Source organism: Mustela nigripes, chromosome 4 (genome assembly GCF_022355385.1).
Source record: "Mustela nigripes isolate SB6536 chromosome 4, MUSNIG.SB6536, whole genome shotgun sequence".
In the NCBI taxonomy this organism is placed as follows: domain Eukaryota; kingdom Metazoa; phylum Chordata; class Mammalia; order Carnivora; family Mustelidae; genus Mustela; species Mustela nigripes.
In genome coordinates, this window is record NC_081560.1 from 144,290,403 (window position 1) to 144,314,237 (window position 23,835).

Consider the following 23,835-nt stretch of genomic DNA (forward strand, 5'->3'; position numbering starts at 1 on the left):
AGTCACCTTGTTTGTACCATGGCCTGGTGATGAATGAAGGCAAGTCCTCATTCTCAACCCTGAGGTCCAGCCCCACCCACGGAATAACTGTGAGACTTTAAGCAGGCCACTTAACCTCTCTGAGCCTTTGTCCTCAGTGGAGAATTATACCTTCTGGCTTATGCAGAGGATGGAATGAGAAATGCCTGGGAAACAGGAAGCTCTCGACAAGGTGACATTTCTCCGGCTCTTTTAGTCCTTAGGCTCCCTTTCGGGGAGACAAGGGTGAATCCTGGAGACAGAGAAGGCAGTCCTGGCACCCCCACATGTGCTGGTTCCCTGCTGCCCAGCCCACTGAGGGCCTCCAGCTCAGGAGGCCATAGTCACTATACCCTGTACGGGTTCTCTGCTCTCCCCAGGACATACAGCCTCTTCCCACTGCCTTCCTCCTGGCCTCCTGGACCTCCTGGCTCTCCGCTCCCCAGGCCTAGGCCTAAGCCATGGACTTCTTTCCCGCTCATGGTTCCTGGAAGGCAAGGCAATTAATAAAATGTAAGTCTACTCTGAAGATAGGTGGGGCAGGACCCTGCACTGGCACACACAGGTTTGCCCCGTGCACTGAGCTGCCTCCAGAGCCATGTCATTTCTCAGCCCTGCGTTGGCTGAGTGATATCTGTCTTCTCAGTGGCTGGGAAGTGAAAGCACTTTTCCCTCTGCCTCACCCCCAGCTTTCTAGGCACACAGAAGCCAGGGTCAGGAGGGTGGAGGCTCAGGACACATAATCCCCAAAGAGGCCCGGCCACTGCCATGAGACCTGACCCTTGGTTTAAAGAAGCCCAGAGAGGGCTAGCAACTTGTCCGGGACCACACAGAGAGTCTATGGATGAGGAGGCAGAACAGGGCTAAGATGTCAACAGGAAACATTGTTAATGAGAGCCTGAGTTTGAATCCTGATTGACCAAGGGACTCCAAGTGTAGTTTGCTCTGAAGGGGAGATGGTAATAGAGCATCTAACTCAAGGCAGTATGAGAATTCAATACGCTCATGCTAAGAGGCCCTTACCATAGTACCCAGCACACAGTAGGTACTAAATAAGTCATAACTTCTTCCAAGACTCCACAGGGATCCAGTCAGCCTTGTTATTTCTCTGAAGGATGAATAGAGACAGCAAAGGCCTGAGTCCCAAGGACTGGAGGCCAGGATCCCTGGGATGCCTGGGCAGACCCAGAGCCCAGGTAAGGTATCTCAGACTTGCTGCCATCTTATCATGCTTGCCCAGCTAGGAAGAGCTGAAGTTACCATTCGCTCAAGCCTTCTTTGTATCCTGGGCTTGGCTCCTCTGCTCTCTGCAGTAGCATGCTAATTTTCAGATGTAAGTTAGTGGGCGGGGGGATTTTCTGGACAAGAGTTTTGAACACAAGTGATCATCCCCAAGGCTGTCTCCATTCCCCATTTCCTGGAGGTGGGGAACCCTTTTCACTTGGTGAGGAATTTGGACAGAAATGATGAAAGGAGAGCATCCTGACCCATCCTGACCCATCTAGGTCTTGGCTGAGGCTGGATTCTTGCCCTCCAGGCTCTTAAACCCGGAATCTCCACATCCTGAGGTTTTGGACCTGGGGTGGTGTGGGGGGCTGGGAGCTTTCTGGCTATTGCGATGCTATAGATTTCCCAGAGGGAGCAGTTGTGGCTCCAGCCACCACTCAGCCAGCTGAATTACACCTTCCAGCCCTAGGTCAGGCTTTTAGGGGGTTCTGGAGCTACCCCCATGTCCCGACTTAGGGTCCTGGGCCGCCCAGAGGCTGAGGGGGAGGGGCTCAGGAATGTACTCCCACAGGAATGTACTGTACCATGCTCCTCTGGTGTCCTGAGAGGTCTGGAAGGTTCTCATCCCATCCACCTTCCCCAGGGGTACACTATCTGCCACCTGTGCAGAAACGGCAGCTTGGTAACAGTCCATGTGACAGGTCTAAAGACTGAGGCCCCGGAAAGGAAAGGAGCGCCTTCCCGTGCACCTACTGGCCTCCGGGCGGCAGAATTTCTCCTGGGAGTATCAAGCAGGTTCCTGGCATCCCCTCCCAGGCCCCTGTGGACCTCAGCTGCCGCCCTCTAAGCCCTCAGGAATCCAAGCTGTGTTCACGGGCTGTCAGACTAGCGAAGCCTTGAGAATGAATTCAGGGCTGGCAAATTCATTTTGCTTCCTTTCCCTCGGTGGTGGAAGGAGTGATCTAGCCGGCCCTGAAGGAGTTCAAGCCGAGGTCAGAGATGCCCACTGAAGGATGTTTTTAAATAGGGTGAGGGGGGAGGGTACTCTGGCCTGCTCCTCACGCTGGCCCAGGGTCGGCGCTGATCACTGCCCAGGAGGCCTGGACGATCCTCGAGTCTGCGTGGCACGTCCGCGCTCCCAGGCGGGCCTCGTCAATCAGGCAATGGCCCTCGCCTGTCCTGGACATCTTCCGCTAGTCTCAGTTCCCGCGGGAGACCCCCGCCCGTGCTGCCTCCGGGTACCCGCCCCCGGCGGTGTCATTGTTCTCTGACGTCACGCCGCGGCCCCGCCCCTCGACCCTCACCACCCCCCACCCCCCCACCTCCGGCTCCTGGCGCCCGAGACCCTCGCAGCCTGCAAAGCCCAGGCAATGCAGGGCTCCCCCCGCGGCCCTGCCCGGGCTGCGCCCCCTTGCGCTCTCCCCAACTTGCCTTTGTTATTCCAGCTCCCTTCCTCGCCTCGCCTCCGACACCGCGGCAGGCTGCAAAACACGGAGCGCGGAGTCACCGCCACACCTGGAATCCGAAGCGGGAGCCGGCCGAAGCCTCCCCCGCCTGTGCAGGGAGGAGAGTGCTTGCGTGCGCGCGAGTGTGTGTGTCCAACCCGCGCCGCGCGGGCGCCGATTATGATTTGGGACTGAGGGTTGCCGCAAATCACAAGCGGTGATGGGGGGTGGTTCTGGGTGTGAAAGAGGGAGTGGGAGGAGGATATGGGTTTGTGTGTGTACGTGAGCTTAAGGATTTCATGCACGGGGGAATTTTTTTTTTTTTTTTTTTTTTTGGAGTGTATTTGGTTGTACGGCGATGTGTGTGTCTGCGTGCAGTTGCGTATGTGTAAATGCGGTGGCTATGGCCGTATGCACGGGTACATTTGTGAGGGAAAGTGTACGTATGTGCGTGTTTGTGTGTGCGGACGTGTGGAAGTGTGTTTGTAAAACTGAGTGTGGGCGCGACTATGTGTGCTGTTTGTGTAGGAGTTTCCGTGTGAGTGGCAGTGGACGTCAGCCAAGGTGGGTGCGCACTTAAATGCTCTCGTGGGTGGCTCCGCAAGGGGAACCCCGCGAGTGGGTGCACCCCGCTGCACCTTGTGAGTGCCATCCCTCTCCGTGGCCCTTGGGGCAGTGCGCAGTCCGGAACGTAGAACTGGGCCTGGGTCCCGGCGCCCCCATCCCACCCACGTGCACTGGGCCTTGGGCGCACTCGACGGTCCTCGGGGACCCGCCGGCCTCTGGATCGCGCAGGGTGCCAGGGTCAGACCTTGCGTCCGGGTCCATCCCGGTTGTCGGGGACACCGCGCTCCAACCTCCCCCAACGTCGCCCTTGGTGGTGACGGTGTTTGTGGTGTGTTGGGGGGGTTCCTCTACTCTCCCCACCTGTCAGTCCCTGGGCTTTCGGAACAACCCCAAAAGTCACCTCCAGGGGAACGCTTGGGCAATCCTTGCTAGCAACTAGATTACCCCCAAATAGGTTACCTGACAGCGTTCACAGCCCCAAGTGCACGCTAGTCCCGGGCGCGCGAACCAAGGGGGTACCGTGGGTGCCGGGTGGTTCCCCCCCTCCCCAATGTGGTCCCTTCCCAGGCTCAGCATTTCTCTCCTACTCTAAACTTGCAGGAGCGGGGAGGTGGGGGCGGGAAGGGAGAAGTGGAAGAAGGGGGAGAGAAAAGGGAGGTGAGTGACGGGGCTGGGGGGGGGGGGGGCGCGCGAAGCTCTTCCGAGCCACAGAGGGGGGAAAGCTTGGAGAGGGCCGGGACTAAGGAGCGGGGAAGAAAAAGCAAAAGAAGGGACAGGAAAGGCGAGGGAGAGAAAGAGGCGAAAAGGAAAGAGGTAGAGTGAACGGCGAGAGCGCTGAGAGCGCGAGCCGAGCGGAGCCGAGCGCTGGCGGCGGCGGCGGCGGTGCCGCGTAGCTCCGTTCCGTCCGTGGTTCCGTACCTGCTTTTGCGGGCGGCCGGCGGCGCGGGGCCCTTTGGAAATAGAATAGCCAATGTAATCTGACACTTCAACTTGCTCGGCTCCGGGCGAGTTGATTCACTTACTCACCCCCTAACGCCGAGTTCCTTTTCACTGTCTGTGGACATTAAAAAAGCGAGCGGCGGCGGGCGCCCGGGAGAGCAGGCGACCGGGCGGCGGGCGGGCGAGCAGCGACCCGGCGGCGGAGCAAGCGAGCAGCGCCGGCGCAGCGCGGTGACCCCAGCCCCGGTCGGCGCGGAGCAGGAGCCGAAGCGGAGCCGTTCTCGGCGCCCTCGTAGCGCTCCTCCCGGCCCGAGCCGGGCCTGCCCGGCAGCGGCCGCGGCGGCAGCGGCGCGTCCTCCAGCGGCGGCAGCGGCGCTCGCAGCGCTGGGTAAGTTTGGGTCCAGACCCGGGCGCCCACTTGCCCCGGGCCTTCCTCTCGCTCCCCGCGGACTCTTGGGGTGCGAGCGTGGGGCGCTGGGCGCTGAGGGCTTATCCCTTGAAGGGTCTGCCGGGGCCAGGCAAGCCGGGCGAGCGGCCGGCGGCCGAGCTCCACTGCGCTCCCCTCGGCGGCCCGGGGACGAGGCCCAGGCGACCGGCGAACGCCCGGCTGCGCGGAGCCGGCTTGGGCTGCGCGCAGGGGCCGAGGATCTTCGGGTGTGCGGGGCGTGAGTAAGGTTGTGTGCGCGCGGACCCTGTGCCCGCCTCCTGCCGGTGCGCCTCCAGCCCTCGTTCTGAACGCCCGGGCAGGAGCGGGATTCGGGCAGGGAGGGAAGGACCCGGGTAGGACCACCTCGGTCTCCTTCACCACCTTCGGGGAGACGCGAAGTTGTGCGCCTGTGTGTAGGAGAATCGCCGGAGACGGCGCTGGATTTCGGGGTGGCAAGGGGTAGTGGTGCTAAGTTGTGCATCTGAATTTCCAGGCAAAACACACACTTTTGTAAATGGGAGGTGGAGGCGCGGTTAAGTTGTTCGTGTGTGAATTGCCCGGGGAGACGCGGCGCACGGTACTAGCGGGGAACGCGAAGGGGTGTGTGTTTGGGGCTTCGCGTAGGTCCTGAGAAGCCCGAGGGGCCTTAAGGCCGTCGCCCGGACGGGGCTGCCCCGGCCAGAAGGGGAGCCCAGAGGGAAGATGTGCGTGTGTGTGCGCGCGCGCGTTGCAAATACGAAAGTAATTTCTCCGTGTTCTTTCTTCCTCTCAGTCTCCGGCGGCGGCGGCGGCTGCCCCGGGGGAGTGGGAGGCCGGCCGGGGCGGAGGTTGGGGGGCCGGGCCGGGGCCGGAGCTGGGGTGGGGGGGCGGGCTCTGGAAGCTTGTTTCACATTCCTGGCGTCTGGGCTGGGGAGAGAACAGTGGGGAGCGCGGCCTCGGCGTCTGGGGCGCGGGCAGCGGGCGCGCGTCGCCCCCTCGCCGGGGACATCTGTCCAGGAAGCCAGGCGGGCGGGGAGAGGGCGCGGTGCGGAGGGCAGGCTCCCCGCCCCGGAGCAGCGGGGGCGCGGGCGAGGGGCGGCCGCCTTCCCGGCCATTGTGCGCCAGCAGATTTTCACGGGAGACTGCCCCGGAGCCGCCGGAGAAGGCCGAGAGTCAGCCTCAGCCCTGGGTTTAAAAGACACTCCAGGAATGTAAACAACCCGGGCAGGAGGGCGGGCTGGCGGGAGCGGGCCAGGGCAGCTGGCCCGGGCCCCCCACCCCTCCCTGGGGGACAGCCCGACAGCGGGGCCGCCCAGCCCTTACCCCTCTACCTGCCGCAAACTTTTTCTTCCTCTGCTTTCCCTTCCCACCTGGCCCCTCTAGCTGGGCACAGAGCGAGGGCCTCTCCTGAGGCTGGGGCACTGAGCGACTGACACCCTGCGCCTGACCCTGGAGGCCTGGAGGCTCGGCCCCTCCTTGGGTGTCCCGAGTTCAGGCTGCTCCTGCTCCGGAGCCGCGGGCTGCTTCCTTGGATAGTGCCAGAGTAACTGGGGCTCTGAGAGCTGCCTGCCTGCCTGCCTGCCTCTCTCTCCCTCCCTTCCTCCCTCCCGCTGCTCCTTCCCCACTCTCCCCCTTCTCCTCTCCCCTGACTGCTTTTCCAATGCCTTGACATGAGGGAGGAAGATTTAACTTGGCAGCCCAAACAAATGTTCTCTCAGAGGTCCCCCAAGAAGCTGGCGGCCGGGCTGGCAGGGTGAGGGCACTGCTCGGCCAGTCTTTTCCTCCTCCCGGCTCTGCCGTGGCCGTTTGGAGCCCCCTGGGTGGACAGCCCCGGGCATGGGAAGAGTAGAGCCCAACCCTGCAGATTTAAAAGGGCAGTGAGAAGCTGACTGTGGAAGCCCTGGGCTCGGAGCTGGGCAGAAGCCGCAGGGAGCTGCCTCCTGGTTCCAAGGGTTTTCTGGAGGATTTTCTTGAGCAACAGTTTGTCTCCCTGCTGCAACCCGGGAACAGAGCCTGGTAGACCAGAGGGTTAACCGGCGCTGTCTCCTCCTCTCCTATGGGTGTGAGGACAGGCTGGTTACACAGGGCAGGGCAGGAGGCCAGAGGCTGTTCCCAGAGGTGCCTGCGTTTGCTTATTATTGTTTTTCTGAAGGTAGAGGTAAAGAGGCAGGCGCTGTGGTTGGACAATGGGCAGCTTGGCTGGCGTTGAATTCGGACTTGACTTCGCTAGTGTTGGTATGGTCCCGGGAGTTTAAAAGTTGTTTGCAAGATATCAGGGAAGTTTAGACCAGGGGGCGAGCACCTAGCTTTTTCTGTCCTGGCTGCTTTTTGAGGAGATCCAGAGCAGAAGTTGGGGTGGGGTGGTGGTTGGGGGGAATTCCTGGCCCCTTGCTTCCCCACTGCCTGGCCCCGGTGGTGTGGTTTGTGAATGCCCCAAGCCTTGTGCTGACCTTTTTCTCATCAAGTTGAGGATGTTGAAACACCAGCATCAGACAAAAGACACATTGAAAGCCCTATCTGCCACAGAGCACGTGTGACTTTGGGGCCAAGGGAATGCATCTGGAGGGAGATGGTGTTTTCTTCTAAGTTTTATGATTTCGGTTGGGTTTTGTTTTTCCCAAAAGGACAGAAGCATCTCCTTGTCCCAAGTCACGAGGTTATGAAACGCTGTTTTCACATGTAAATCTAAAAACCTTAGACTTTGGAGAGTTGGTGGCAGGGACTGGAGCTGAGGGGGTGGGGGCTGGGGGGGCGCTCAGAAGTAGGGAGTTTTCAAGAGTTTTAAATCGTTTTTGGATTGGGGTTTTGAGGCATTTGGGATATGGCTCACAGAGAAGAGTTGGGAACGAGAAATTGCCTGACTTCTGGGAAGCTTTGATAACTAACCCTGTCTTTGCAAAGAAGGGATGTCTGGCTTCTTGGTTGGGGACAGTATGTCCCTTTTTCCTCCTAAGGAAAGAAGAGAGGAGGATCCTCGTTCCTTTCACGGCCAGAGACTGAGGGGTTTAACCACAGAACCACAGGTTCTCTCTCTCTCTCACACACACACACACACACACACACACACTCCCCTCACAACAGTAACACAACACTCTTTTCGTACTTGGCCCCCAGAGGTGTGCCCCCATATAGGACAGGTGCCCGCTGGCGACTCATCCTGGAAAATCGCCTAGGGAAGGCTCCCTCTGAGAAGAGCTGCACTCTTCACTTTTTCCCCTGATTGACAGAGATGGGGGGTAGATAAGGAAGGAAGGCACTCTGAGGCCTACCGTGTCCTGAGAATCCTGTCTCAAGAGTACCCATGTGTGACGCCACGGATACGGAGTTCTCAGGCCCTGGCTAGTGTCCAAACAAGCAGCCATGACCCTCACCTCAGGGTGAAGCATCGCAGTAAGAAATTTGGGCACCAACAAGTTAATTTCCGGAAGCTTCTCTGGGCACTCTGTCATGGAACCAGGAAGCGAGGCCTGCCAGGTTGTGACTGGGTCCCATACGTTTTCATTCATAACTTTGCTCCCGAGGGCTTCTGCCGGGCTCCTATCACAGCCTCATCTTTATGAGGTTCCTCGGGTTTTGTGTGGACAACAAAGGCCAGGCTGCAGTAATTACTCCGGACCCCGCTGCAGCCTTGCCTGGTGACTGCTCTGACCTCTCAGCAGGACACAGTGGCCTCTGTCCACGCCCTCTGAGGGGAAGCTCTTTGTCCCTAGGGCCTCTGACAAAGTGAGGGGAGGGAGGCAGGGCTTGCCTAGGCTGTAAACTCTAGGGGTGATTTTGAGGTTGGGCCTTGTCCTCAGGGAGGATCAAGAGAGGCTGAGTAAATCAGTCCCACGCGCAGGCTCTGGTAAGACTCCAGGAAACCCTTCGTTGATTTTGGGGTTTTCCCAGTGCTTGAGGAGATGGTGGAGGAGTGTCAAGAGGCTGGCTCCCTTAGGCCAGTGGATTCACCCTGGGACTCAGCCTCCTAATCTTTAAAATGGGTCCAAAGGCAGAACAACCCTGATCCCACTCGGCTGTGGGGATGAGGCAGATGTGAGTAGTGGAGCCCTTGGCCCGTGTCCTCTGAAGGCCTGGTGGGCTCTAGGTGCAGAATGGAGCACAAAGGTGTTTCCTTAGGGGAGTTAGTAGCATTTTCCAAGAAGCTGCTTCCCCAAGCCTACTTCCTTGGCAGCTTATATCCAGTTTTGGCTTGCATGCCCCCTGTCACAGGGTGCTCACCACTCCAAGCAGCTTCTGCCTTCAGTGGACAGCTCTGTCAGTGTGCTCTATTGCATGGCATGCTTTCTGGAAATCATCTCTTCCTGACCCTCACTCTGGGCTTGAGGTGTTGGCGGGTCCACCAGATCACAGACTCATCCTTTCTTGAACGATCACAGATTGAAGACTAGTGCTCAAGCAGATCCTACTAACGGCTACTTTCAACTGTTATTGGAAAGGAGCTGCCGGGAGTGAGAAAGGGTCCGACTGAGGGACTCAGTTTGATCTGTCAGTGTATAGGCCTGGTCTGCCTCTTGATACTTTTCTCTCCTTGGATTGCGTATGAGGAGAAGGAAGGAGCTAAGTGATGGGAGTGGGGTCGGGTCAGGGGCCCAGCGTTGGTGCCACAGATAATTCCTAAGAGTCCACTGTTGTGAGGATCATGGCCTGTGAGACACCCAGAATGTGTAAGACAGTTCCTGTTCCTTAGGAGCTTGCAGCCAGTAAGGGCAGGAAGATCAGTCCAAATAAATAATTAACCACTATGAGCTGGCTCCCTGCCATGGGGCGCATGACAGGAATAACCACGGGCCCTTGCCTTTGTGTATGGCACTTGGAGGATTTAGAAGCACTCTCCAAATTTACAGCACTCCAGCAACAACAGTGGAAGCTAGCTGCGATTTGGAATTACCCCCACTTAACAGACAAGAAAATCAAGTTTCAGAGAGGTAAGATGACCTGGAGCTCAGCCAGGACTCAGCCCCAGGCCCCAGAGATAGGACACTGCAGCCACCCTCCCAGTCCACCAAGCACGGGTGCAGAAGTCGGTGTGGACCCCGCGGGATGGAGACCTGGGAACTGAGGTTAAGGGGGGAAGAGCCAGAAACAGGAAGGGTCCCACATGGGCTTACCTGTACCTGCCCCCCGCCCCTTGCAGCCATGCCCCTTTCTTTTGGCAAAGTGTCTTAAAGTCGAGCTTGCTCTGAGCCCCAGATGCTGCTGTGACTGCTAGGGCACATGTGTCTGTGCGTGGGTCTCCAACCCCCTCCCTGACCCTAGAGCAGGAAGAGGAGATGTTTCCAGGCCCCAGGTCTTTGTGCGGCCCAAGGCTCTTCCTTGGACTGTGATGGTTTCTATAGATACAGGCATTGACTCAGCCTGCCCCTCCTCTGGCTGAGTCAGTCCTCGGGCTAGTGGGGTGGCCGCCCTGTGGGCGCTCTTGGGTCCCTCCTATCCCCAGATGCAGCCCTCCTGCTGCCCATGTCCCTGGTGCTTGGAGCTCAGCTGAGGACCACAACAGGACAAGGCCGTCGCTGGAGGGGTACAAAGCAGGATGCAGCCTCGCAGGCTGAGCTTGTACCTCCCCAGGAAGCCTGGCCCAGCCTGGCACACCTGCACAGGTAATGACTGCAGCCCAGGAGGGCCCTGGGGCCCGCCTGTCAGGCCCAGCTGCCGGGGTTACTGCAGGATCATGCTGGGGGAGGCCGGGGTGTCTGAGCTAATTAGATTTCTTAGATTTCAATGCTCCCCTAATCCTGTTAGCCCGGCTGTAATTGTAACCACTTGAAGGTTTCAGCCGTGGCAGGCTGTTGAAGACAGACGGTGTGGGGACTCCGCTCTGCCCCAGCCCCAGCCTTAGACAGCCATCTGGGGACATGGGACTCCTTTTCCAGTTCTCTAGGGTGGGGGCCTGAGTGGTGGTAGGTGTTGCACTTTTCTTTAGAGCCTTGGTACCGCGAACTGTGGGAGCAGGCATGGCCCTTAGGATCATCCGACTTCAACCCTTCACTGTATAGAGGGGGTCACAGTATTCTGCAGGGGGCAAGGAGTGGCCCCGGCCCTCAGTGGCTGGTAGGGGCAGGGTGTCTGGGTCTTGCAGACCCAGATCTTTGTCCCTGGAGACTTCAGGGCAGGTCTAGAATTGTATAGGACTTGTGAACCCTACAGAGAAGTCTACCCCAAAGATTGGGGCTAGGGGTGCTTCATTTGTCCCAAAGCCTGCTCCCTAGTTGGCATTACCACCCCCCCCATACATACATATGTATGGATCTATACGCCCTCACACACACGATGTCACCTGTGCTGGCCCAGGTTGCTGCTGAGGACTCAGGCCCATCTCTCCTAGGGCTCTCAGACATGGGGGGCTTTTTCTCTTCCTCCCCTGTCCCAGATTCTTGATCTCCTAGAGGGTCCAAGTCAATGCGGATGAGTGCTTTGCCAGAAAATGGCACAGCTATTCTGATGGGGTGTGTGTGTGTATTAGAAGACAGTTTCTTTGTACTTTCAAAGGCTCTCCCAAAATTATTCTTTTGGTGTCTGGTTTAAATGAAACTTGCACCCTGTCCCTATGCTCTCTCCTGCCCTACTCCCATCCGCATTTCCCAAAACTTCAGTCATCCACTCAGAGGTTGGTGCTTATGGGAGAAGGGGTGGGGTGGCTGTGATACCTTCAAAACCCCTGTTGGGGAAGTTCCCACCAAGCAGTCCCATCCTGTCCTCCACGTGGCCCTAGAGCAGCAGGGAGAGAGGTTCAAAACTTCCTTCCACTCTGGACGCTCCCTGACTCCGAGCACATAGTACAGAGCTGAGGGGCGGTAGGGCTCACCTGGTCTGACCCTTCCTTTCCTAACCCAGGAAACCCAGGTCTGGAAAGAAAGAATCAGCCGTATCTAAGGGCAGCAGTGAATTAGTGACACAGCCAGGCCTGGAACCCTGTATGTCCAGCCCATTAGCTCATTAAACATTTATTGAGCATCTACTGTTGGCCGGGCACAGCCCCGTTAGCTACGCTTTGGAGCTCATGGGTAAATGCGCTTCCATCTTTCACTGGGAAGGACCAGACGAGCCTGGGGAGGATGGGGTACATTTCTGAGCTCTCGGGGTGAGGAATAAGCATGGGGCTTTTCAGAAGTACTCCCTGATCCTACACATCTGGGAGGGGACAGGCATTAGCACTCCATCTAGCAATGTGTTTCTTAAAAGGTAATTGTGGGTTAGTTGCATTGTAGATTGGAGGGAAGTAAAATAAAAACCTTCTTGGAGGATATAAAGTTTCTTATCTGCCCAAAGCCTGCTTAGTACGAGAAGATGGGTGGCTTCCTTTGCCTGTCCCCTACCTCCACCCAGACATCCTAGTGCTGACTTTTGTCCTTCAAGGGCTAATGGCCCACAGCCTTTTCCTGCTAACATTTCCTCTGCGTATGGAGAAGCAGGCAAGGAGCCCCCTTGGCCAGCCCTGGGAATCACATGCGTCAGGCCCAGGTGAGAGCAAATGAGGAAGAGCCAGCAGGCTTAGGACAAGGGAGAAGATGCTGAGGGCCTGGACCTCACCCTGTCCACAGGCCCTTACCTAAACCCCCACCCTGCCCCGTGATAGACCAAAGCTGGGAAACCTGGCCCTTGGCCATGACCAGCCAGCCCTGTGGCTGAGGGACAGATGGGGCAGGGAGTCCTCTGGGAAGGGTTCAGAATCCCTCACTTGGCATTTGCAAGTGGGGAGGACTTTCCAGCCTTCTCATCTGGCAGTTGAAGAGACCCAAAGCCCAGAGAGGTAGAGGGACCGGCTACAGGTCCCACAGCAACTTGGCTCCCCTGCACCAGGGAGGCTGAGTTGTCTGCGGGTGGACAGAGGTGGAATTTTCTATTGCTATCATGTTTTGGTGCTCCTGCTGTTGTTTACAGCTTTAAAACAACTTCCCAGCGTCTACCAGAAACATCCAACAGCCAGTACTTCTCAGGCTACTACTTTGTTTGAGGCTCTGCTTAGACTGCCTGGCGTTCATTTCTCAGCTCCACTCTTCCTGGTCCTGTGACTTGGGGCAGGTTCTGTTAAACTTCTCCAACTCCCGTCTCCATGTCTGCAACACACACTTCTTCATGGTTTAAAAAGTTTCATTTCACCATCCCCCAGGCTGTGAAAATGGAGCTCCTACAGCACCTGACACATAGTAAATGCTCAAGAAACAGGTCCTCAAACTTACACAGGAGACTCAGGTCAGGTGGGTTGCTCAAGGTCCCCTGGTACCTCAGGGCCAAGCATGGCTGGACCTGGCATCCAGACTTCCTGACCCTCAGCCTCCTTCTGCCATTCTCTACAGTCTCCCCTCTGTAGCAGCAAGGGCCAGCAGGTGATCTCTAGGAGGCCCTCCGTAACATTTAATCAAGTTCCTTTCAATTCACCCTACCAGGGAGGTCTGTTCCCCTTGCCAGCATGTTCCAAGGTGGAGATTTACATCTGGGTTCCTCCCTGCAAACCTCTCTTTCTTCCCCTGTAAGGCGAAGCCAAATGGAGGATACCACTTCCTTCCTGGGCTCTTCCCACATGGAGAAAAGGAGAGCATGAAAGACTGGGCCTTGTCAACCACGTAATGGGTTGTGGGACCTCAGGCCAATGACCGACCCTTCTGGGCCTTAGTTTCCTCACCTGAAAATCGAGAGTTGAGACCACATCAGGGTTTCCCAGAGTGGGTTGTCAGGAACCACAGTCCGCCAGAGGAAGGACAGCAGAGCACAGCCTCCTTCCCCCCAGGGACCCTGCCAGCCCTTTGCCTCACTCAGTGGTGCCCAAAAGAGGAGACCCTCCTCCCACCTTCCTTTTTTATGCAAATAGCTGTTGAAGATACCCCCTGTGGTCCCTTCCTGCTCTGGCATTGATGACTTGGTCCCCTGGTTGGTTTCCCTGTCCAAGAACCACCTTCCCAGAGGGGCTGTGCACAGTGGGGAAGTCGAGGGCAGCTTTCACATGGACAGAGTCCCCTGTCCCCTGCCCCTGCCCCTGCTGCCTCTGCTGAGCGCCGCCCGCCCCTCCCGCCAGCTTTCTTGGCAGTGCCCTCTGACTTCTACCCCTTAAACCCACAGTCTTCTGTCTCACTCTCTGGCCTCCTCTTCTTTTATTGTTACGAGACCACAAATCTGTCTGTGGCTGGGCAGTCCCAAAAGCCAGGCCAGCTTGGCAGAGGGGTGGGACCTCTGCCATGTCCCTAGAGATGAGCCTCGAAGACAGAGCAGCTATCAGAGCAGGAAGAGCCTCGTGCTCACCCTGCCAGGGCCACACACCCCTGCCCCCACATGCATACTTTTGCAAGTCCAAGTTTGTCCAGAGAGATGATCCACAGCTTTATTCCTATTCTTTAATCAGTTTGGACACCCGAGAGCAGTGTAAGAACCATGACCTTCATCCAGGGGTCTAAAATTGCCCTAGCCCCTGAGTGGAACAGGACTGCTGTGCCGTCTTGCCCCACCTCCTGCCCGCAGACTCTTCTGTTGCGACTCACTGGAGTCACCACGCTCGCCATGGAGGCATCTGTGTTCACAACTCCTGCTTCTGATCCAGCCTGACATCGTCCTGGGGAGGGCATCAAGGCCAAGGGAGGACAAGGGACCTGACTAAGGTCACTATCAGTGGCAGTCCCCTAGGACACAGGACCTGGTACGGGGGCTGGGGGGTGAGGAGGGGGCCCAAGGGATGGCCTCCTGTGCTGGCTGAGTGCACTGCTGGAACCGTCTGGTCTTGTCCTCTGCAGGTGCCCCAGAGATGTGTACCAGAGCTTCCACAGTCATGGTCCCCAGCGAGCTAGGGACTAAGTGAAGGGAGGAAGTCCCCACCTGCTACATCTTCTAGGAAGGCTGGGCAGGTCTGGTTTAGGGCTTATGTCCTCTGGCTTGGGAGAGCAGTCCCCCACACTGCTGTCTGCACTGCCTGTTTATCCTGCTCTCTTGGGTTCATATTTCCTCTTCTAGGGCTGTGGGGCTCACTGGTATTTACATACAGAGGAGCACTGTCTACACTCAGGATGCCTGGCTGGTATGAATTCTTCGTGAACCCTTCTGCTGTTAGCGGCAAGAGGCAGCCTGAGGCCCTGGGGAGGGATCTGAGCTGGGGGAGCTCCCATGCTGGCAAGCCCACCATGGATGACTGCCTCCCTGGCTCATAGCCCTCATATTCTTGACTTTCTGGGGTCCTCAGGAGTGGGCTCTGTAACTGCCGTGAGCAGGTCGGGGGCCAGAGTGAGGGGAGGCCTCCTCGGCCTTCCACCTCTGTACCCGGTTTGCTCAGTGCCCCCTGAGCTCCAGGACCCCTGAGTGCTTCTGATCCCGAAAGAAAAAAGGACACCCCAGGTGTGATATTTTGCCTGGTGTCTGGCCATGGGGCCATGGCTGCAAAGGGAACTTCCCCGAAGCTGTGAGTTCAGTATGGGTTGATTTTCTGCAGAAGGACGGCGTTCTGATCCTGCCAACGTAGCTTGGGTTGAGGCCGGCAGTTTAACTCGAGCTTCAGCTTCAGGGCTGATCCCTCCAGGGGCAGTGGAGCCGCTTTGGGGTGTGGAATCTTTGAGGGTCCCAGAGTTCTCCGAGCATCCTACCTGATGGCTGGCTCCCCTTCCAGCCAGCTCCCTGGAGGCAGCCGGGTCGTGTGATCACCTCCTCCGCCTGTCCCGACAGGGCTCCTGATGCCAACGTTCCTGGTACTCGGGGACCTTTAATTCTCAAGACTGCAGGGAGCTCGGCAGCCACCTCCTCTGATGCCTGTTACCCAGATGACTTGTGCCCCCTTCACGACATCCCCACAGAGTACCTTCTGGTGTCGACTTGCATGCCTCTGGGGACAGGCTGCTTCTCCCCTCCCAGCAGCTCCCTTCACCTAGAAAGCTCCATGTAGGGAGCTCACCTAGGCTGCTTCCTCCCAGGACCTAGCGCTCCTCTCGGGACGATGCAGCATGTGGTGAATATGGTTCTTGTGAGCCCCCTTCCATACCCTGCATCAGAGATTTCTCCTCTCCAGGCTGAGTGCAAGGCTAGAGTGGGCAAAGTGGGCTTCCTGGAAGAGGTAGCCTTCTATTCCCTGGGCCTCCTCCTTATTTCTGGGTCTGTTCAAGAGCCTGGGCTGCTTTGAGATCTCACAGCTTGACCTGGAAATGGTCTAACCCAGGTCATGAGACACGGAAGTAGGCTGGGGAGGTCCCAACCACGGCTCCGTGGGGTCTGAGGGAAAGAAGGTGGCCTGGTGTCAGCTCTTCAAGCAGGGTCAGACATGCCACATGGTTTGAGAAAGGTGTCTGTCTGCCTAGCCTCTCCCAGCAGATGGGGACTGGGAGGGTAGCCAGGGGTTGGAGGGTGGGGGTCGGCTATGAGTAGTGCCCCCTCCCCTTTCAGCTTCTCCCTTCTCCTAACTGAGCCCCTGTCTGCCCAGCTCTGCTTCTGCTTCTTACAGGGAACATTCTGCTTACATGTCCTCTGGCCCCAGAGACCTGGGGTGTCTGTGGAGGGCGTTGGATTTGGACTCACAATGTCTGGCACTGCCTCCTTCCAACAGTCTCTCGGGGGTGTGGGGGGCTGTCGATCTCCCCCAAGGGCTGTCGCAAGAGTCCAAGGGGAGGGCCAGCACTCTGCGTGCTGTACTGTGTCACCGCGTCAGGGAGCGTGATGTTTTAGTACCACGTGTGGTGGTGATAATGTCAGCCCAGAAAGGCCTTGGACATCATCCAGGCCAACCCTCTCATTTAGCCACCGAGTCTGACCCCAGAGGGGACAGAGGGCTCCCCAAGGTCACAGGGCAAGTTCGTGGCAGAGCTGAAGCAAAAACCCAAGCGTCCTGCCCATCCGCTAGTGTCTGGTCTCCCTCCACCCTTGTCACTTGACAGAAACTTTTTGCTAGGGAGACACGGGGTGGAGGTCCCTTTGTGGCTGTGACAGTGGCATCTCGCTTGTCTGGGACTTACCATCTTTATCTCACAAAAGCTCCTGGACCTTATGCCTCTGGCTGTGGCCACCAGAACCGCTGGCCCTGGGGGAAGGCAGTGTTCCCTGGGGTCTCCATGAGGCAGCTGGCTCCCCCAGCTTGCCCCCACATCCCTGGCGCAACTGCCCTGTGAGGGGGCACTCCCCTTTACTTCCTGGCCTAGACAGGGCTGCCTGCACCCTGCCTGCTGTCACCTTGGGTGGAAATAGAGTCTCCAGAAGCCCTCCTGAGACCCCTCACCTAGGTATCTGACCCAGCTGGCTGCAAGATGTGACCCCATCTGGGACCACAGCTTGAATTTGTGGCCCTAGTTTCAACCTGGTGTGACCCCTCCCATGACTCTGAAAACCTAAAAATGATCAGACTGTTGGAACAGCAGGGACCTGGGCAACCAACTTAGTTCATCCTCTTCTCGTCCCCATTTCTCAGATTTAGGGAACTGAAGCTCCGAGAGGGAAGGAAGCTAGCCGCACAACCACCAAGATACTGGCTCTTTCCCCGCTGTCAGCCTGGGCTCTTCTATCTCTTGCCTCCCTGATTCCTGAGGCTGCCTAGGCCCGGAGTGTATGGACTAGGGACACTGGTAATGAATAGCGACTGCAGGGCCATCTCTGCAGGGCTCTTCCAGACCCTCAGGCCAGGCCCTGCTTCCCTGTCAGATCTGGGGAGCCAGTGCACTGGAGGGCAGCACAAGTTTCCTGCCTGTGGGTCCTTGTGCCAGTCTGAGGACAAGGTTTCCTGGCTCTTCTGGAGCCCCCAGTGTTCTGAGCAGAGTCTGGGGTTCTTCTGTATCTCCCCTTGCCTAGCTCCCCAAGAAAGATTAGTTATTCATTCACCAAGTTTGTTGAACACCTACTACATGCCAGGCACCATTCCAGGCCCTCGGGATACAGTGGTGAACTTGACGGAGGCCTTGCTTACATTGTAACAGGCGAGACAGACAGTAAGTCAACAACTTCATGTATGATGTCATTGTGAGCTATAATGAGTGTTTTGAAGAAAAACAAATTAGGATAAGGTGTTATGAGGAGATGGATGTAGATCAGTCTTCTTTAGATGGAGTGATCAGGGAAGGGTTCTCTGAAGAGGTTACATTTGAGCAGATACCTCAAGGAGGGAAGGGAGAGAACCCCGTAAGCATATAGGAGAAGGGCATTCCAGACAGAGGGAACAGCATGTGCAAAGGCCCTGTGGCGGGAATGTGTTTGACATGCTCTAAGAAAGTCAGAGAGGCCAATGTAACTAAATGGAGTGGGAGAGGGAGGAAGAGAGGAGAGGAAGTTAGCAAGATGGTCAGAGAGTGGTGGCAGATGGCCTTTTGGAGCAGGAGAAAGGCTTCTGACTTCATGCTCAGTAATTCAGGAGCCACTGGAGGATTTTAATTGAAGGACTGAGACTATCCGATGTGCCAGCAGGTCCTTCTGGCCAGTGAGCCGAATATAGACTATAAGGGACAAGGGAAGCAATGAGACCAGCTGAGTGGCTTTTAGTGACGCAGGCAAGGATGCCGGTGGCTTAGACCAGAGTGTTCAGTGGAGGTAGTGAGACAAGGTCAGATCCTGGATGTAATTGGAAGGTTGACCAAGGTCATGCCCAGAAGCCGGTGGGGAATGCCTGCCACCCCTACAAAGCAGACTGAGGGGCTGCACCTGGAGAGCTGGCCACAGTCTCCAAGTCCCGTGGGTCTGAGTGGTGGTCTTTTATGCTGCCACTGCTCGTAGAGCCGTGAGCGGAGCTGTAAGCGACTGCCTTAGGGCATCGGTTTAATAATAGGGGCATGATGAGGAATTCCAGGCACCCTCGTGGCACTTGTCATTTTGCCATTCATCCACGAGTCTGCCACCTTTTCCATCCCTCTCCTCCACTTCCGCATCCTCTCCTCTGCACGCTGCTGGCTTTCTGACATGCTGTCATCCTCAAGCCCTGGGGCCTGGGCCTGTGTCCATTCTTCCACCCCCATAATTCTATCTGGCGAACTCCTGTGTATCCCTAAGAGCCCAGCTCAGAAGCTGTTGCCTCTGAATTCCCTTCCTCGACACTCTTGGACTCTGGGGATTTCTTCCTCCACTGAAAACCCTCCCTCCTGTACTCCATTGCCTGGGATCAACCGCCACTGGGGCTGGGGCTGTGCCTTCCTTCACACCCCCTCTTTCCGCTTTGTGTCCTCACAGCCTGGCCCGGGGCCGGCACAGAGGAGGGAACAAAAACATTTCAGAATATTCCTGGAGCAGTAGCTAGTTACTATGGAAACAAGGAAGTGTTGCAACTTCCCTAACTTTTGAGGTTGGGGTCACAGAGGCCAGCTCTGTTTTGGCCCCATGGGATCAATCCAGGATGACCATTCTGGGGTTCTTAATGGATTCAGAGTCACCTTAGGTAGGTAGGTCCCTTCCCATCCCTGGGCCTCAGTTGACCCATCAGTAGCATGGGAGCCTGGGGGTTGCTTGGCTCTCTAAGGCCGTTTCAAACATCCCCTATTTCTGTGCCCCCATTCCTGCCATGTAATGACAGGCAGGCCCTTTGTTCTGTTCAGGCCTCAGTTTCCTGATTTCATTCCTCTCTGTCCTCTAAGAAGTTACCTGCCTGAGTCAGATACCTCCAGAAGCCCAGAGTTTTAGCAATCAAGAACTAACCTGGGATTGTTAGGACCTGCAGAGGCGCCAGGACGGAAGTCTGGCTTCCAGAGCAGCAACATGGGAAGCAGGAAGGTGGGTTGTAGGGAGAAGTCAGGCCAGCTCACTCTGGTCTGAACCTGCACCGGCCCCTGGTCTCCTTCCCTCACCTTGAAGGTGGCCAGAGCCAGTGTTTGGCAGATGGGCCTTGCCTCTGCTGGAGGCCGTGCACTCAGCCTTCTGGTGTCAGCAAAGGGTTAGGGCCGGCAGTCCCGGGGAGAGGGGAGGGCCAGAGGCCACCAGCAGTGGTGGGGTGGAGTGGGTGGGCAGTCCCTACTGGCCAGGTGTCTTTTCCCTCCACTTCATTGCTCAGCTTGGTAGCAACCCCTTCCCACCCCACCCCCCCTCACCCCCTGGCTTTTTCAGAGTGGCTTGGCCTTCCCCATCAGGCTCCAAATGGGAGTGATCTGGGGTAAGAGGGCCTCTGGGCTCTCTGGGCCTACTTGCTCATCTGGAAAGTGGGTGCGGAGTCCTCATCTCCCAGGGCTGCCAGAAGGGGAGACTGAAGAAGACAGTCTGTGCCCAATAAAAACACTTGTTAGGATTGCCAGCTGGAGGCAGGAATAGGCCTCAGCCAGAGGGATGCCCGTGCGAACGACTTCTTCAGAAAATGAAAGCCGGAGCCTTTTCAGCATGGGAATCTGGAGTTGTGTCGCAGAAGTACCCCTGCCTCTGTGTCTGAGCTGCTTCCAATTGTCAGGAACCATTAGAGTGGGCTTCCCTGGCCATCCGCCTACCTGGCGTGTCTGCTGTTAGGCTGAATAACACCCCCAGGGCAGTATTGGGGCCTGGAGAGGGGCCGTGACCAGGGTCAGAAGACCCATTTCCCATCTCACCCATGGATCAGCTTCCTGACCTGGTCAAGGCCCTGGCTCTTTGCCCTCAGTTTCCACATCTGTGCATGGAGGCCCCTTTTAGCTGGTATTCCTTTTGAAAACCTGTTTGAGCATTTTTACCTCCAAGATGAGCAAGGCTCCCTACACCAGCCCCCCGCCCCCAAGATCAAAGTGTTTATCTCACCTCTACTCAAAAAGTTCTCACTTTTCTTAAACGGGACTGCCGTCTGCCCACATGACTTTGGACTTCACCGTGTGGATGGTGGTATAATGAGTCACCTAGCCCCTCCTCGCCAGCAATCCTGTTTGTCCTTGCTTCCTCCTTTGGGTGGGGGGAGTGGTTTCAGGTTGTCTCCCTCTGTACTCCCCCAGTCCTCTGCATTCTCCCCCACTGGACTGTCCCCTCTGTGAGGGTACCAACTGGTTCTTATTCCTATATCCCCAGAGGGCCTGGAGCAGAGAAGGTGTTCAGTAATGCTTAGGTGAATGATGGAATGGAAATCCTGATCCATTCAGATAGTTCCAGTTTTCTCAGCATGCCGGTTTTACTCTCCTATGTCCACTTGCTGGAATTTTGCTCAGTGTAAAGGATCTTTTTTCTTTTCTTTTTTTTTTTTTTTTTTCCAATTAATTTTTTAGTAAGCTCTAAGGCCAGAACTGGTTTTCTATACTTTTTGGCCAATCTCCATCTTTCATAAACTGGGACTGTCTGTCTCATGTTTTTGCATTTCCTTTATCTGCCTCGTTTGAACAGCTTCTTTTTCTTTTTGGGACTGTAGATAGTAAATAATTCTACCTCTCATTTTATTGAGATTTCTCATGCCAAAAAGGCCGGGAGGGTTAGTAAGCACTCAGTTGGGGTGGTTCTTTGCTTTGCTGTGTTTTTTCCTTTGTGTATTGGATTATATCTGCTTTTCCTGCCTGGTCCCTGGGCCTCTGACACCCCATCTTCCCAGGCCTTGCTTGGTGGCATCTGCTGGGTCTACCACGTGTGGTAATGCCCATTGCACATAATCCACACATTATACATTTATTAAACCAATTTCTGGTGGATGGTGGTAAAGTATTTTGAGGAAGAGGAGCCTTGTTCTCGTTCTCATCATGCCACTCTGAGGATGAGAAGTAGGACTGCCATTGGCCTGCTGCCCTGGCTGAAACTTGGACTCTCCCTTGGTTCCTCCCCAGAACTACAACCTATGACACTGGGTTTCCATGTCCCCACCTCCCTGCCCTGAGCCTGGCCTGTGGGAGTACCTCGGAAAGAGCTGAAGCCTCCAAACTGCACCTTCCAGATGTTTCTGAAGCTGCCCATCCTCTCCACCCCCCATGCAACTGTCTTCTCCTTCTCCAGCCTCCCCTACTTGGCCCCAAGTGTGACCTTAATAAAAGGCACCTACAACCTTGTTACCTTCTCTGCCCTACCTAAAACTCCTTCATGACTCCCTACCACCCACAACCTGGCCCTCAAGGCCCTATGTTCCCTGGCCCCAGCTGAATTTTCACTTATATGTGTTTTACTGATTCTGTACTCTGCCTGTCTGCCTGGCGAACTCCTAGGCATCCTGTAAAACCTGGTGCAAGCCTTGGCTAGCCCTTGTACACCTGCCAGATCAAGTGGGCTGGGCCCTCACCTTTGCCCTAGTTCCTCTGGCACTGTTTTTTGACCACTGTTGTAGTTCTCACCTGGCATGACTGTAGCTGCCGGCAGGGTACCCCAGCCATAGGTGGGCTGTGGCTCCTCTATACCCAGCACCACACGTGACATCTAGCAGACATTTCAGAATATTTGCTGAATAAATGAGTAACCAAATGATGGCTCCACTTTACATAGAATTGGTAGGTTTCATGGCTTGGGGGAGAAAAAAAAATATGCGTATGTATGTGTATGTATATGCATGTGTGTGTGTGTGTGTGTGTGTGTATTTATATATATTTGCAGTCTAGGCAGTACCTTAGAAGTGACTTGCACACTTTCTTGAGAAAGAATTGATTAATCTCAGCCCTGGAGTCACAGCTGGCCTGTGTACATGGTCTGAACCCTGGACCCTTCTTCTGCCCTCCCTTTCTCCAGTTAGAGCCAGATGGGTGGTTCAGCTGGGCCAGGCTCCCAGGAGTATCTCCTAGCCCTGATGGTCTTACTCAGAGCTGCCAGGGTCTGAGGCCACCTGGGTGTCAACTGTGCCCACACCACTGCCCTAGTCAGCTCTGCTTCCTGGGAGAAATGGCTCAGCAGCAACAGGCTGGCCAGGCCGCAGCACCTCTTGGGCAAGACTCCCTGGGCAGGGCCAGGGGCTGGAACCTTCCATGCACGGCCCACGCATCAGGCAAGTCTGCGGGCAAATGGGCTCCAGCTTACCCTGGTGCTGGGGCAGGCGGGAGGGACACCCTTCTGTTGGGTAAACACGGGTGTTCAGGCCTGCCTAGACTCATCCCTGTGCCATATCGGTTAGAGGCACGGGACAGCTTTTGGCAGAGCTGGGAGTTGCCAGGTGTTCGGCCAAGGGTGACAGAGAAGGACACTTGGGAGTCTCCACAGACCTTGCCTGGGACTTGGCCCTTCTGGGCTTTGTCAGAAGCAGAGCCGAGGTGGTATGGGGGGGAAGTATGGGGGGTCTTCAGGCGGGCCTGCCTGCTGGCCCTCCCAGTGTTGAGTTTTTTCTCCACCTCCCCTGGGACCTGGGGAGGGTGGGCCGCAGGATGGTGAATTTGCTAAGCTAGGACTGAAATCCGAGCTTCTAGGTAGATGTACCCCGCAGATGCATTTCATTCCACGCTTACCTGAGGCGAAGCTCCTGTCCTTGGGAAACCCCACATGCATCAGGCACGACTCTTTGGAGTCTTGAAGTTGCCACGAGAGTCCTCTGAAGTGGCTGGTGTTATCCCCATTTTAACCAGGAGGACTCTGGAGCTCAGAAGAGTCAAGTTGTGTTGGGCCCTGCAGCTACTAAGGGGAATCTGCTCTCTCCCTACAATTGGCCCCTTTTCAATTTTCCTTTTTAAATCCGTGCCTCTTGGTACAGATGAGTAACCCTATGGGCATGGTTGCCAGCCCCTGCCTCTGACTGGAGAGCCTGGCAGGTGCCTGGGCCGGTGCCTCACAGGGGAGGTGGACGGGTGGCCATAAAACGCTGAGAAGCTGGCAGAGTTCATGGCCACCAAGGAGAGCACCTCTGTTGTCCATGGCTGGAACCCCAACACATTGGACGATTCTCCCCCCACGTAGCTGGAGCCAAATCCTGCTTCACTGGAGGCAAATGTGACTTTGGTGCTTGTGTAAACACAGATCGAGGACCGCACCATTGACAGAGAAAGCAAGATGCCCTTCCCTCCCACTGCCACCCATGAACCCGGCACCATGGGCAGGAGCATTGCCTACTTTCCTTTCTCGGAGATGAACTTGGCTGAGGCTATTTTCTGTCTTCTCTGATTTCCTCTTGGCTAGTTGTCGCCCAGTGCTGTTAGAGTCCCTGCCTCCTTCTAAGGGAAGCAGCGGACCCCCTTCCTGGGCCCCGAAACCTCGTGCAGTGTTGAATCAGACAGAAGTCAGGTGGACATGGGAGGGACTGGGCCCTCTGGGGCCTTGCGGGGGGCAGCTGCATGCCCCCTGAAGGGGAGCCCCTGCAGGGCGTGTTGGCTAGCGTGTCTCCATCTGGAAATGAGGATAACCCCCTGGCTTTGGAGGGCTGCCAGCATCACCTCTGCAGGCTACACCTGGAACAGGGAGCCAACCAGCCTTTTTCAGGACAGGGGCCAGACCTGCCCTCTCCTTTGTCCCTCTCCCACCTTCATC

General features: G+C 56.5%; 1 protein-coding gene across 1 annotated transcript in view; it reads left to right on the forward strand.

Annotated features, from left to right (window-relative positions):
- Positions 1 to 4,028: 4,028 nt before the first annotated feature.
- The window catches only part of ZMIZ1 (zinc finger MIZ-type containing 1), a 233,620-nt gene continuing 213,813 nt past the window's right edge, over positions 4,029 to 23,835 (forward strand). Inside the window, 1 exon segment of the mRNA XM_059397899.1 lies at positions 4,029 to 4,584. The gene's annotated coding sequence lies outside the window, so the exon portion shown is untranslated.